This window comes from Cherax quadricarinatus, chromosome 33 (assembly GCF_038502225.1).
Source record: "Cherax quadricarinatus isolate ZL_2023a chromosome 33, ASM3850222v1, whole genome shotgun sequence".
NCBI lineage: Eukaryota > Metazoa > Arthropoda > Malacostraca > Decapoda > Parastacidae > Cherax > Cherax quadricarinatus.
In genome coordinates this window covers 33818580-33831065 of record NC_091324.1, presented here as the reverse complement: position 1 = coordinate 33831065, position 12486 = coordinate 33818580, and the positions used below count along the sequence as shown (strand labels likewise).

The window sequence follows — 12486 nt, the reverse complement described above, 5'->3', positions numbered from 1 at the left end:
GAGGAAGAGAGAGGGGAAAATGTACCTTCTTCAGTGATTCTACGATATGTACAATACTAAAGCAGCATGAGTCGATAAAGGCTATAGTGCCATCCAGCAATAAAATGTAGCATTAACAGTGTAGCAAATAAATTAAGGAGGTGACGAGCAAAATTTCTTTTTGGGTCCAATTTCAATAGAATTTTTACTGTGAATTAAGCGGCATTTGAAATATAGACACTGTGTTTTTAATGACTTTTTTCCTTACAGATAGATAGAAAAAAATAAATAGTGCCCTATTCTATAGGGCTTAAGCAATTAATCGATAGAGAAAGGACAGCACGAAGCTGACTCCTCCAATGTTATTGGAGGTATATAGGGCTACTGACAACACCGCTGCCTCTGCCGCCTCTGCTGCCGCCTTCACCACCACTATGTAAGGCTTATGCTTTCAGTGGCCCTTATACACCCAACACAACACCACTCGTGACATACGTAATGACATATTTTATTCATTCTAGAGTGTATGTCATGTTTCTATGTTATTACTATTGTTTATTATGTCATATTGGATGAATTGTGATAGATAAATAAGCCGTAGAGTTGATATTTGTGCCATATTGAAGGACTATCTTGTCCTGTCTCCAAACACACTCCCCTGCTGCCTCCACAATTCCTAACATACACCAACAAGAGTCTTCAATAAAGGTAAGTGTGATGTTATTATTGTTTTATTCTTCATGTCTCATTGTTTTCTATGTAAATATATATTTCATGCAAAAAAAAATAAAATTTTTGTTAATACTTTTGGTCTGGAACAGATTAATTGGATTTACATTATTTCTTATGGGGAAAATGGTTTCACAAATCATCAATTTTGCCATGAGTCACACTCTCTGGAACGGATTAATTGCAAAAAACGAGGGCCCACTGCACTAAAAATGTTATAAATGGTGCAAAGGTGACATTAAAACAATATCCAAAGACGGACGACACAAACCCACTACCACTACAGTATGCTCCTCGTTTAACGAGCAATTCACTTACCGACCTACTCTTGAGAATGGAACCCCATCATTAAGTGAGGAGAGGCTGGACTCAATAATAACCCACATCGAGATAGAAATTTAGAACGTTAATTGATCTGTATATTTCAACACTTTGACTGGGTCCTCTTCAGCAGATATTTGTTATTCATATAATAATACTCATGTTTACTTACAAACCTGATTAACTTGAATATAACAGATATTATTATTGTATGTGCACTACTTCAGATGAATCAAGTTACTACTGCAAGTTGATATAATGTTGCACAAGAATATTTCAAGGTGCAAAGAGAAGGGACATACATAGGCAGGTAGTAGGTGAGTTTTAAGATACAGATGCTCCTCGCTTTATGATGGTTCGACTTACGATATTTCAACTTGACGAAGGTTTGATGGCAATGTACATTCAGTAGTCATCAAATTTGAATTTTGATCCGTTCTCAGGCTAGCGATATGCAGTATGATATTTTCTACAGATGCTGAGGATGGCAGTATCCACCCAGTCATGCTGTCAGTCTCTGTAGTGATCACAAGCATAAACACCTCATACAGTGCAATAAGATAACAGTAAACAGGTGATATCACAATACGCAAGACAACCACTATGACAAAACAGTGAACTTCCAATCGCTATCGTGATTTCGTGGTGTGTTTGCAGGTTCACTATTTTTTCACAGTGGTTGTTTTGCACTTCATATAGTGTTCAGCAAAATATTGTACAGGTACTCCTCACTTAATGGCTGAGTTTCGTCCCTAAGAGCAAGTCGGTAAGCGAACCGGTTGTTAAGTGAGAAGCATACTGTACTGGAAGTGGGTTTGTGTCAACCATCTTATATATAGTTTAATCCTTAAGCTGTCCAAATGCTGTTCAAATGCTCTACATTCGGAGTGCTACGCACTCCGAACATAGAGCTATGGTTTTTATACATAAGAAAGCACGTAAAATAGAAAGTTCAGAGCGCTATGCATGTGAACATAGGTCTACGTTTGGACAGTTTAAGGGTTCAGTGTCACCTCTGCACCATTTATAATATTTTTAGTACAGTGGACCCCCGCATAATGATTACCTCCGAATGCGACCAATTATGTAAGTGTATTTATGTAAGTGCATTTGTACGTGTATGTTTGGGGGTCTGAAATGGACTAATCTACTTCACAATATTTCTTATGGGAACAAATTCGGTCAGTACTGGCACCTGAACATACTTCTGGAGTGAAAAAATATCGTTAACCAGGGGTCCACTGTATATTAAAAACAGAACCAGGCATTTAAAAATAAAAAAGGTAAAATACACGTACAGTACAGTGGTCGGAGAGCTGGTTGTAAGTCCGAGTGGTTGTTGAACAGGTGTGTCATTAAGTGAGGAGTTCCTGTACTTTTTTCTTTTTTCTGTGTTTAAACAAATTTTTCCAAGCCCATTATATCTGCTAAATGCCTAAGCATTTCTTCTGCTTCTGGTGAGAAGAAAAAGAGGAAACCAATTATTTTTTAAATGAAACTTAATCCCTTGACTGTCGCAACCCCAAATCCTGAGGTATCTCCTGGTGTCGGAAAATTTCAGAAAAAAAAAAAAAATTCTTATGAAATGATAGAGAATCTTTTCCCGATTGTAATGACACCAAAAAAAAATGAAATTTGATGGAAAATTGATGGAATTACGCTCTCACGAAGTTAGCAACCTCAGCAATATTTACGAATCGGCGATTTCACCCACTCTGAGCGCTATTTTTGGCTAATTCCATTGTTCCAGTTGACCAAAGTCATAGCTATTTCTTTAGAACTCCATATTTTCTATCGATTGAGTACAAGAAACTGCCCATTTACCTATTTCAACTACCCAAAAATGTGGTCAGAAATTTGCAATTTGGCCAATTTCACAAAAATTAAAAAATATGACAATTTCAAAATAGGGTCCAGAATGAACAATGTAGACATTCCTGGCTCTAAAATAACATTTTCTTTGTTCATCAGTCACGTCTCCAGTCTCCTCTGATATTACTCTTGCTTTCTATTTTGAATTTTTATTCAAACAAAAAATAGAAGATTTACTGTTATGCAGACTATTGCAATATTGTAATAATTGTATAAATAATGTCAACCCATTTATGACTGCATATTAGAATGGCTACTTGCACATTTACTGGAAAATGATATTATTTGTTTACTTTTTAACATCGGCAAAAATCTAACATTTTCGATATTTTGAGCTCTATTTCAAGGTTCTTTTCATTGTAAAACCAATCAAAATCACCTCTATTTCTATAATATGTTTTCCATTCTATCAATTGAGACCAAGAAAATGAGAATACAACCATAAATACTATACGAAAATAGACCACAAAATCGGCATTTTAATTAAAAAAACAGTCGGAGTTTTTTTTTCTCATTACGCACTGCGTGCCACAGGATTTTTTTATATGGTGCACACTGACCACACAGACCCATTCTCTCACATGTGGGCCTACCAGCTTTCTCCTGCTTGATTTGCAGCTGCTAGAATTTATGAGTATATATACGTCAAAAATGGTGGCTCGTAAGACGTATATATACGACCGAAACAGTCAAAGGCAGCAAGTCCAAAATGGCCTTACCACACGACTTGGGCCTTTCACAGTTGACGATCTCAACCGTCTTTTCAATACTGGTGTATTTAGTTACAGTAACTGTTTCTTTATTTACTTATTTAGTGACAGCAGTTATTTATTTACTCATTTATTTATCATACCATATTCGACTTACGATATTTTCAACTCACGACGGGTTTGTCGAAACATATCCCCATCATAAGTCAAGGACCACCTGCACTAGGCAGTGAGGTTAACATGCAGTAATTCTGACAGTGTCTGACACTGTTGAAACTATGTAAAGGAATACCTCGCTAATATGGTGGGTTCAGTCCCAGACCACCACTGTAAAATAAATATCACTTTAAAGTGAATCACAGCCTTTTTATTGTCCTTGCAATAATAATAATAATAATACTAATATCTTTCTTTCTACAAGTACATGTACAAGGTATACAGGTCATAGCTGACATCAATGACATACTACTATATAGAAAGTCGCTTGTTATGCAGAGTATTTCGGGCAAATTAGGTCAGTTTTGTCCCAGGATGCCACCCACACAAGTCAACTAACACCCAGGTACCCATTTTATACTGATGGAAAAAGACGGACAGCAAGTGTCTTATGGAAACACGTCCTAGTGTTATCCAGCCGTACCGGGACTCAAACTCCAGATCTTGGTGTGTGAAGTGAGTGCACTAGTGATTGAGCTATGGGACATCTAAAAGCCTAGAAAAGTACTTACACTATCATTTATAAAGTGCACAAGTGCAGTAGTGCTAAGCCTAGCAAAAAAAAAGGCAGAAGTAAAAACAATAAAAAAATTTCTAGTCAGCTGATATGTGCATTACCACCAAAAATAATAAACATGAATATAATTGAAAATCAGCATATTAGCAATGTGCTGCTAAGTGAAGCACTGTATTAGTGAGGCACGCCTGTATCTGCTTTCATTCACTTCAGCCACTTACATGAATTTTTATATCATTGGAGACAAACAAGCATGGCATGTGAGATTCCTCGGGTGACAGCATAACCTGCAAAGCAAGAGCATTAGATTAGCAAGATTACAATTAAAAATTTTATGAACATTGCTGACTATTGCTAAACATTTGCCAATCACACAAGTCATACGGAATAAAAAGTCACAATACCGTGACTGAAACAATACACAAATAACCCGCATATAGAACATTGACACTTATGACGATGTTTTAGCCTAACTTGGTCCAGTGGGCCAGTCTCCTACATGCAGGTTATTTGTGCAGACAAGTCATAATTTCAGGTTGCCATAAAGCCTAATGTGAAATACAGTACAGCAGAACCTTGGTTGCTGAACTTAATTCATTCCAGATGTTGGTTCGACAACAAAGATGGTCGACAATCACACCAGTTTTTCCAATAAAGAATAATGTAAATAGAATTAATCCATTCCAGACCAAAAATGACAATATAATAATTTATTAATAATAATGTATGTACTAACTTCTACCGAACTTGCACATGAAAATCACTCACTACGAAAGAAAAAGACTTGGCAGACGATGCAACATCCCCCCAATGAAAAGCAGGGGTGTTACTAGCACGTTAAGAGACCATACAATAAGTGTCAAGGGCCCGAGACTGTTCAACTGCCTCCCAGCATACATAAGGGGGATTACCAATAGACCCCTGGCAGTCTTCAAGCTGGCACTGGACAAGCACCTAAAGTCGGTTCCTGATCAGCTGGGTTTTGGCTCGTACGTTGGTTTGCGTGCAGCCAGCAGCAACAGCCTGGTTGATCAGGCTCTGATCCACCAGGAGGCCTGGTCACAGACCGGGCCGCGGGGGCGTTGACCCCCGGAACTCTCTCCAGGTAAACTCCAGGTAAACTCTACATAAAATAATGTATAAAATTATACAGCATATGGCAACTGTAAAATGAATACTATATGAAAATTTTACTGAAATACTGTACAGTTAATTAAAATTTAACTGCCTCTTACCTGTCAGAGGAGAGCTAATGGCAAAATTCTAGCGGCTTCAAATCTTGTGTAAGAAAGTTGGTAGGCCTACATGTGAGACAATGGGTCTGTGTGTTCAGTGTGCGCAGTATACAAAAAATCCTGCAGCACCCATGGGTCAGTAGGCCTGCTGCAGTGTTCCTTCTTTCATATGTTCTTATGTTAAAGGAGAAAATAAACTGTGACTGTGTTTTTGGTTTAAGACAGTGACTTTGCAGTGTACTTTTATATGGTATTTATGGTTGCACAGCCTCTCCTCACTGACCAACATATTCGTTTACCAACAACTTGGGCTTATGACAGGCTCTCTGACCATTATGCATACCTAAATAATGCATATTAGAGGTGATTTCTTCTATTCTGTTTATAACAATGCATAGTACACTACTGTATAAATATTTAAAACAATATCAGAAATGTTATAAATGGTGCAGACATTAAAACAATATCAGAGATGGTCGACACAAACCCACTACAATTATTAGCGACAAATTCGTTTACTGATGTGGTCTTAGAAGCGGAACTCCATCGGTAATTGAGGAGATGCTGTATTCTCGTTTTCTTGGTCTCATTTGACAGAATGAGAGATATATTACAGAAAAAGAATAGATTATTTTCAATGGTTTAAAGACTAAAAGTAGCTTGAAATTGAGCTCAAAGTAATGAAAATTTTGATTTTTACTGATGTTCAAGAGTAAACAAATCATGTCACACATCCAATACACATCAACTGGTGGGTCTAATATGCATTCATGAATGAGCTGATATTATTTATACAATTATTACAATTATGCAGTAGTCTGAGTAAGAGTAAATATTTTTTTGTGTGAATAAAAATTCAAAATGAAAAGTAATCATAATATAAGAGGAGCCTTGAGACCCAACTAATGAACAGATAAAATGTTATTTTAGTGCCAGGAATGTCTGCATCGTTAATGATGAACCCTATTTTGAAATTGGCCTCTCTTGAATTTTGTGTGAAATTTGTCAAATTAGTAATTTCAGATCACTTTATTGAATCGTTAAAATAGAGAAATTGTCAATTTCTTGTACTCAATCAAAAGAACAACAGGAGTTCTAACGAAATAGCTATGAGTGTGGTCGACTAGAACAATGGAATTGGAACAAAATAGGGCTCAAAGTAAGTGAAATCACTGATGCGTAAATATTGCCATGACCGCTAACTTTACGATAGAGTAATTCCATAAGTTTTCCATCAAATTTCATACTTCTCATTTCATTACCTTCACAAGATGCACAGTAAGAGCTCACGTGATGTTTGAACTTGGAACATGCATTTGTTTGTGACCACTGTTCCTAAGGTACAAGTAATTAATGCTATCAAATGTAAACATTGTGGGTTCAAGCATAACAGCAGTTCCTGTAGGTTTAAAGAGTTTTCCTGTAATGAGTGTCATAAGTGAAGTCACTTGCAAAGAGTGTGTAGGGAGAAATCTTCCAAAGTGTCTCCTAAGGATGTATCAAAATCACATAGTCACAAAAAGGGGATAGTAATGAAACAACAATCACCGAGATATCCTAGAACAAAGTCGGTTAAGGTGCTTGATGGAGATAAAAGTTCAGCAGACGAGAGAGTGATGAGTTTATATACCACAGGAAGGCAGAACAATTTGGGTTTATCATTAACCCATTAACTGTCCAAACGTACATTTACGTTCTCTCGCCCAGCGCTCCGAATATTTTGAGAAAATTTTTTTTTTTTTAAACAGAAATAAAGAGCACATTTTTCTACGTGTCATAGGATAAAAATAAATTTTAGGGTCAGTACTCGCCAAGATATGAGCCTGCAGAGTTGGCCCTTGATCCTCATGGAGTCCTGCCGCTTTCAGAAGTATTGCCGATATACCTGTTTTCTTGTTTTCGTGTTATTTTATATAATTATTATGTTCTGATAATTACTATTTATAGTAGTTCTTGTGATGTGATAGCAAATCATTATTCTGACACTAATATTAGGTACTGAAATAGTACTCAAATAGTCACAAACACAGTGACAGGTGAACATTTTCACCTACCTTAGTCATATACTGTACTATTGTCTAGAAATATATACATAGTATTTATAGGTCCCAGCAATGTTTTGGATATGGGAGTATATAATAATAATAATAATAATAATAATAATAATAATAATAATAATAATAATAAGTTCCCTTGAAGCATCATGTAAGAGTGTGTCACTAGTCTTATCACTCACCTGCTGATAATGGTGACATTTGATGAGGTGGTCTTATCTTATCACCCCACTAATGACAGTCATGACATCTGACGAGCCTTCCCTTTATTTGTTTACACTGTTTTACATAAACATGTCTATCTGTCTAGCTTTCCATCCATCTGTCTTTCTAGTTCTCTATCTGTCCAGCTCTCTATCTATCTAGCTCTGTCTAGCTCTCTGTCTGTCTGTCTGTCTGTCTGTATACCCTCCATATCTCAGGTGTTCCAGAGCAGCAGTTAAACTCCCAGATAAGTTGGATTTATAAATTGTTTTGCACGACGAGCTAATATATCTTCGTATCGTAACGATACCACCTGTGGCGATAATATGATGTAATTTAGAAAAGGAGAAACGTACGGTGTTTATAGCAGTGAGCAGTTGTTGTTGTTGTTCCCCGAGGCAAGGCGAGGGTAAACACAGCTAATTACTCTGCCTTTCATTATCTCTAACAACCATAACAATGGGTAAAAAAAAATATATATACAGTGGTACCTCGGTATACGAACTTGAATAATTATGAAAGTGTGTTTTTGTAAGTGTATTTTTCGGATTAATCTACTGTACATTATTCCCTATGGGAACAAATTCGTTCGGTACTCGAACAGATCGGCACTTGAACAGCCTTCTGGAACAAATTAGGTTCATATCCTGAGGTACCACTGTATGTATAGATAAATTAATCCTAAGAAATTACTGTAAAGAAAACACTTCCACTGAGATTAATAATAATAATAATAATAATAATAATAATAATAATAATAATAATAATAATAATAATATTACTATTGGTTTTATTATTATTATTATTATTATCCCCTCCAAGGGATTAGCATAACCCTGATTAGTTAACATGACATGGATTAGTTGACAAGTTGATCTTGCAACTCTCTTACAACTGCAGCTCAAGATAAGCTTCAATAGCTTAAGTTGTGATAAGCTTAAGAGCAAGTAAGTTTAAGATAAGCTTAAGTTTTAATAAGATTTTCTTATTAGTTAAGGAAAGTTGCTCTTTTAACTTCTTTACAACTACAGCTTAAAATAAGCTCATAGAAGCTTAAGATATGTTAATATAAGCTTAAGATAATATAAGCTTAAGATAATATAAGCATAAAATAATATAAGCTTAAGATGTTAATACAGTGGACCCTCGACATTCGATACTAATCCGTTCCTGAGAGCTATCCAATGTCGAAAATATCGAAAGAAATTAATTTTCCCCATAAGAAATAATGGAAATCAAATTAATCCATGCAAGACACCCAAAAGTATGAAAAAAAAAATTTTACCACATGAAATATTAAGTTTAATGCAATAGAATAATTACAATAACAACAATAACAATAGATTAATAACAATAGAATAATTGACACTTACCTTTAATGAAGATCTGGTGATGATTGATGGGATGGGAGGAGGAGAGAGTGTGGATGGTCTTAGTGTTTAGAAGGGGAATCCCCTTCCATTAGGACTTGAACTGGCAGCCTCACCATGCCTTACCACAGTGTATGCCACTACGATTCTTAAATCTTTCAAACCAACCTTTGCTGGCCTTAACTTCACTCACATCACCACTAGTTGCAGGCAATTTCTTTACCAAATCATCATGCACTCCGACACATGCACTCCACTTTCGTACTTTGCAATTATCTCTTTCTTCATTTCAATAGTCATTAGCAACTTTTTTCTCGAAGGGTTGGCACTAGAAGCTTTCTTGGGGCCCATGGTTACTTATTTTGCAGAAACAAGCACCAAAAACAGTGATAATATGGAATGTACCGAATGTATCCTTAGATGCGCGCACACTGGCTGGCTTGTAAATACTGGCACACACGGGGCAGTTCAGGCCACACGTGGACACGTCTCGTACGAATCGTATCGAATGTTGGGTTTTCCATCGAATGTTGAGGCAAAATTTTTGCGTTAAAATGCATCGAATGTCGGATTTATCGAATGTTGATGCCTTCCCCACGAGCCCCTTTGGGGAGGGGCAGATGGCAGACCAGAGGCCTAGCTTCTCCCTACGAGCCCCGTGAGGGCGGGGACTGTGGCTAGGCCTGGGGACAGTTGGTCCCAAAGATGAGGGGGTACTTGTACCTCCTCCCATGGGAGACTTAGGTCTCGAGATACTCCCCAGATAGGGAGCCAAGGCCGGGTCACCACTACTTGGAAAAGACCCGGGCTGGGAGAATACCAGCGAATAAAAAAAAAAAAAAAAAAAAAAAAAAGATATAAGCTTAAAATAAGTTAATATAAGCTTCATATATGCTAATACAGTGGACCCCCGCATAACGATGGCATCACATAGCGATTTTTCCGCATACCGATTACTTTTATCGCAAAATTTTTGCCGCGCATACCGATTAAAAACCCGCTTACCGATTTTCGTCCGAGACGCGTCCAATGTGCCCTCACATGTGCCGGCCGTCCCATTGTTTACCAGCCAGCCTCCGCGGTAACATCCAAGCATACACTCGGAATATTTCGTATTATTACAGTGTTTTCGGTGCTGTTTCTGGAAAATAAGTGACCATGGGCCCCAAGAAAGCTTCTAGTGCCAACCCTGTGGTAAAAAGGGTGAGAATTAGTATGGAAATTAAGAAAGATTTTGAAGGGTTTGGGGCTAACCCTGAGAAGCCTATGCCAGTTGTGGAATCCATTGTGCCTACTTCAAAGATTAAGGAAATGTGTGCACAGTGGGTTGAACTGCAAACCTTTATAGATGAAAATCACCCTGACACAGCTGTTGCAAGCCGTGCTGGTGACTATTTCAATGACAATGTTATGGCCCATTTTAGGAAAGTCTTGAAGGAACGGGAGGTACAGAGCTCTATGGACAGATTTGTTGTGCGACAGAGGTCCAGTGACTCTCAAGCTGGTCCTAGTGGCATTAAAAGAAGAAGGGAAGTAACCCCAGAAAAGGACTTGCTACCTCAAGTCCTAATGGAAGGGGATTCCCCTTCTAAACAGTAAGAAGATAATGCTCTCCCCTCCTCCCATCCCATCAATCATCACCAGATCTTCAATAAAAGTAAGTGTCATGTAATTGTGCATGCCTTTTTCAGTTTGTGTGTATTAAAATTAACATTTCATGTGGTAAAAAAAATTTTTTTTCATACTTTTGGGCGTCTTGCACGGATTAATTTTATTTCCATTATTTCTTATGGGGAAAATTCATTCGCATAACGATTATTTCGCATAACGATGAGCCCTCTTGCACGGATTAAAATCGTTAACCGGGGGTCCACTGTATAAGCTTCAGATATGCTAATACAGTGGACCCCCGGTTAACGATATTTTTTCACTCCAGAAGTATGTTCAGGTGCCAGTACTGACCGAATTTATTCCCATAAGAAATATTGTGAAGTAGATTAGTCCATTTCAGACCCCCAAACATACACGTACAAACGCACTTACATAAATACACTTACATAATTGGTCACATTCGGAGGTAATCGTTATGCGGGGGTCCACTGTATAAGCTTCAGATATGCCAATATAAGCTTCAGATATGTCAATATAAGCTTCAAATATGTCAATATAAGCTTCAGATATGTCAATATAAGCTTTAGATATGCCAATATAAGCTTCAGATATGTCAATATAAGCTTCAGATATGTCAATATAAGCTTCAGATATGCCAATATAAGCTTCAGATATGTCAATATAAGCTTCAGATATGTCAATATAAGCTTCAGATATGCCAATATAAGCTTCAGATATGTCAATATAAGCTTCAGATATGTCAATATAAGCTTCAGATATGCCAATATAAGCTTCAGATATGCCAATATAAGCTTCAGATATGTCAATATAAGCTTCAGATATGCTAATTTAAGCTTCAGATACGCTAATTTAAGCTTCAGATATGTTAATATAAGCTTCAGATATACTAATTTAAGCTTCAGATATGTTAATATAAGTTCAGATATGCTAATTTAAGCTTCAGATATGTTAATATAAGCTTCAGATATGTCAATATAAGCTTCAGATATGCTAATACAAGCTTCTGATATGTTAATAAAAGCTTCAGATATGTCAATATAAGCTTCAGATATGCTAATATAAGCTTCAGATATGCCAATATAAGCTTCAGATATGCCAATATAAGCTTCAGATATGCCAATATAAGCTTCAGATATGCTAATACAAGCTTCTGATATGTTAATAAAAGCTTCAGATATGTCAATATAAGCTTCAGATATGCTAATATAAGCTTCAGATATGCCAATATAAGCTTCAGATATGCCAATATAAGCTTCAGATATGCCAATATAAGCTTCAGATATGCTAATATAAGCTTCAGATATGCTAATATAAGCTTCAGATATGTTAATATAAACTTCAGATATGCTAATTTAAGCTTCAGATATGCCAATATAAGCTTCAGATATGCTAATACAAGTTTCAGATATGCAAAAATAAGCTTCAGATATGTTTACCTGGAGAGAGTTCCAGGGGTCAATGCCCCTGCAGCCCGGTCTGTGATCAGGCCTCCTGGTGGATCAGAGCCTGATCAACCAGGCTGTTACTGCTAGCTGCAAGCAATCCAACGTACGAGCCACAGCCGGCTGGTCAGGAACTGACTTTAGGTGCTTGTCCAGTGCCTGCTTGAAGACAGCCAGGGGTCTATTGGTAATCCCCCTTATGTAC

General features: G+C 37.0%; 1 long non-coding RNA gene across 1 annotated transcript in view; it reads right to left on the bottom strand.

Annotated features, from left to right (window-relative positions):
• The window catches only part of LOC138853567 (uncharacterized), a 57521-nt gene that overhangs the window by 24223 nt on the left and 20812 nt on the right, over positions 1-12486 (bottom strand). The window contains exon 2 of the long non-coding RNA XR_011392738.1: positions 4566-4631. This is a non-coding gene — a long non-coding RNA (uncharacterized lncRNA). The remainder of the gene's footprint in view (positions 1-4565; positions 4632-12486) is intronic.